Source organism: Alligator sinensis, unplaced genomic scaffold, assembly GCF_000455745.1.
Source record: "Alligator sinensis unplaced genomic scaffold, ASM45574v1 scaffold1059_1, whole genome shotgun sequence".
In the NCBI taxonomy this organism is placed as follows: Eukaryota; Metazoa; Chordata; order Crocodylia; family Alligatoridae; genus Alligator; species Alligator sinensis.
The window spans coordinates 841831-845602 of record NW_005842103.1 but is presented as its reverse complement, the minus strand read 5'-3'; the positions used below and the strand labels follow the sequence as shown (position 1 = coordinate 845602).

Genomic DNA, 3772 nt, shown 5'->3' with positions numbered 1-3772 from the left:
GGGGGGCGGGGGGGAAATCAACCCCGTATGAGAATAAGAATACAGGACAACGCGGAGCGGACAAAGATCCTCCCCTGCCCTGAGGCACCGTGCAAAAATCAACCACGAACGGGCCAACAATCTTTCCAACAGACTTTTCTTTCTTAAAACCACATAAAGATTTAAATAAAGAAGTATCTAGGACAACCAGGAACGAAGCCAGCTCCTGGGTGGGTTTTCACTTCTCTGCATTTCCAGAGGGCTAGGGAGTCATTCTGGCAGGAAACTACTGGTTTCATTCCCATTCAGTGCTCTAAGGACTTGTCCATGGGGGGGGTTTCTGGCCAGAATAACCGGGGGGGGGCCAGGACGGGGTCCCATGAGGTCCTCAGGATAAAGCACCCACCCGAGACACGGCACAGGGGCCTCTGCATCCGTGGGTCAGCACCAGCCCCTGGGGCTATGGCCTCCCCGCTTGCTGGGGTCTCCTGTCACTTCAGGCCCATGCACAACGATCCCAGACACCAAACTACAACGTGCTCTGGTCACTCAGACTCAGCAGCGCCACACTTGCACACACACCCCACCCCCCATGCACACCTATAAAAACAACCGCAAACACCGTGGACCCAGTCCTCTGCTTCACTCTGCCGGTTTCAGCGGAGGCTGCCAGATGTCCTGCAGTTTGGGATCCGGCTCCGTTCTCTATCGCAGCTGCGCTGGACACAGAAAGGATTTTTCCAAAATGCAGCCAGACCAACCTGCCAAGACCTCCTAGGTCCCTGCGCCGCGCTGCAGCAGCACCATCGCTTCAGCCGCAGGTCTAAAAGTTTTCCTGATCTGGGGCCGGTACCTTGCACGCCTCCGAATACCAGGGAGACGCGGCATTGGGGGAAGGTGAATAACCCACTTAGGAATTTAAAGCCCGTTTGTCCAAAAGAAGCTGCAGTTGGCGCAAGCCTGAACGATTCGTCTCATCTGAATCAGGACATATTTTCTGCAAGTTTCCCAGAAAGATTAATAGAGGCAGTTGCCACAGCTTACTGTAGTTAAAGGGGAAGGCCATCAATTACTAGCAGTGGGAAGCACTGTGCTAGATTAATAAATATTACATTGAACCTTTTTCTAAAGCCTGATTGATGCTTTTGGAGGGGGCTTCCAGCATGGGCGGTCTGGCCGCATAGCGCGGTTATGGCCTCGCGAAGCGCAGAGGATGCCTTGCCAGTAGCCATACGATGAAAGAAACTCAGGTTGCTCCCAGTTGCAGCGGCAGCTTGGAAAACGTGCCTCGAGCCAGGTCTCGTTGCAGTCCTTCTCCCTGATCTTGTCCTGAACCAGGATTTCAGGACAGCTCAAGTCCGCGTACAGGTATGTTGCACAGAGGCAGCGCTCCCTCCACGGGCCTTTCCGTTCCCAGCTACGGGCACGTCTGTCTGCTCCGCGTCTCGACTGGGGGGAGCACCGGTCTGAAGCAAGCACATGGAGACAGAGGCAGGCCCCAGGAAGGTTCATTTGTTGAGCAGCACGTGGCCCGTGGCACGGGGGATATGAGCACTACGGGCCCGTGCATGTTATACTGTAGACATGCATGCAAGTGGGCGTCGAACCTGTACAGAGCCTGGAAATGAGCCCCTTTCAAAGCCAACTAATGTGCTTTTGCTGGCTGGTGGATGCACTGCCCATGGGGGGGTCCGATCGGTCGGTTGGCTCTGCCGAGCCCTGCTTTGACGGGACGGCAGGATTCGGAAACGGCAGCTCCTGGCTAATGAGGGAAATGGCTCAGACGGGAAGCTTGCTCCAACCCTGACTCTGACTCACAGCCACCACGCAGCAGGTCTCCGAGTCCTGAGAGCTAGCCTCTTCCCAGGCTGACCCCTCATCTAGTCTTGGCACGTTGCAGACATCTGCATTCATCTGGGCAGCATCGCAACTCGCCCTTGCCAAGGGCTGGCCAAAGAAGGCAAGAGATGGACGTGACAAGGAGAAGCAGCTACAAGAACCTTCTGGTTTCTCCAAACAGCCCTCCCCCGGGAAGTTCACAACCAATCTAAACACTGAAAGCAAGCTATTACAATGCCATCTGGCTGAACCTTAAGTCTCCATCGCCTGCCATAACCAGTATGACACTGGGACGTAACAAGGTCACCAGCCAGGATGAGCACGGCCAGGGAGATGGGCTCCCGGGGACAGTCACAGCCACGAGCTAACTACCACAACGGCACCCCTGAAGCCAGGTGCATTTCTGCGGGATGCTGCGGGAAGGATGACGCCGACACAAACCACCCGACCTCAGCTCCCGGCTGTGCGGAGCGGCATGGGAAAAGCTGAACTCTCTGTGCTATTTGCAAACTGGCAGAGACTCCAATTTCCTGCCAATTGGTATTATTATTATTACAAAAGCTTGGCCTATTTTTCCTGTTTTTCAGCCAAGAAATCTGGGAGACGTGCTCCTCCCGCTCCGAGTGCCTGTGCTGGCCGGACCGCCACGCGCATGCTGAACTAGTTGCATCTCCTTCCTGCTATTATAAGTCCCTTTCTCATCACACAGGCATGCACAGGACAGAGCTGGCTTGGCCCTCCGGAGGCCATGGAGCCTGACCCCCGCCGTCCTCCTCTTGACCCACCCGTTACCCCACAGGGCACAGCGACACTCGGCACCATCGCAGGACACGCCGGAGCGTGCGCGGCACATTCAGCCTTCGCTGCCCTCTCTTTGATGTCTTTATGGCGTGTCCAGCTGAACACAACACTGCAGTACAGGGCTGGAAAGGGCATTAGGGTTTAGCTCCTGGGCAGCCCCTGGCCCAGTGGGGGAACCAGGGCAGTCCCAGGCCAGATTGCCAGCCCCGCTTGGTGGGGACCTGGGGCTGGTTCTGACACTCAGCTCGCGAAAGCCTGTGATATGCACACACGCACGTCAGCACACACACGCGGACAGGCGAGGTTCTTTGGGTAGATGTGATATCTTTTATTAAAACAACTAAATAGTTGGAAAAATTGTTCTTTGCAAGCTTTCGGGTACCAACACCCTTCTTCAGGCGTAGGGAGAGTCTGCGGTTGTTTTGTGCTCTCACGCGCACTTCGGTTGGTCTGGAAGATGCAAATCTACCCTGCCTTCTACTCAGATGATTGGCAGGCCTCTGCCAAGGACAGCCCCAGTGTATGTTCCATTTAAGGCGCCGTACAAACCAGCCATAAAAAGTGATCTACGTTATATGTGGAACATATTTATGGCTGGTTTGCCAATTTATGGCACCTTAAATTGGGTGCATGTGTAGCGCCTTTGCTATTTCTGCCATGATTAACAAGTTTATCACAGCATAAATACAAAATGCAAAGGGACTCTTAAAGAAAAAGTGCTTTTGCCAGAAGGACCTGAATTTTTAGATTCCAGCAACTGTTTGGACAAAAGGTATAGACCCTCGTGGCATGAAGTGTGCAACCGCCGTCACTGTCACTGCAATGTCAAACAATGAGACTTTCTCCAAGGGTTGTGTGTCTAAATAAGTACTGGGAGAAACCAGTAGTGTGTTGCTCTGTATGACCCACTTGCTCCATTTGAAACCAGTAAACTAGCACCCTTATGAATGCAGCAGATCAGACAATCTCCAGTGAAACCTGCAGGAGCTTTCTTGGAAGGCATTTGAAGCATTTCTGTTCAAACCAGCAGCTGATCAGAAAGCCAAGCCTGCTTCCCTCCAGCACTACCCCAGTGGCTCCTCGCTTGGCTTTCTCCTGCGGCCAAGCTAGCAGGGCCTCACGCGTTGCCTCCCTCCTGCCTTCTGCTTCTCCG

The 3772-nt window shown here is 54.0% G+C and overlaps 1 protein-coding gene across 2 annotated transcripts in view; it reads right to left on the bottom strand.

Annotated features, from left to right (window-relative positions):
* Window positions 1-3772, bottom strand: part of HTR2C (5-hydroxytryptamine receptor 2C) — a 391327-nt gene that overhangs the window by 265998 nt on the left and 121557 nt on the right. The window lies entirely within an intron of this gene.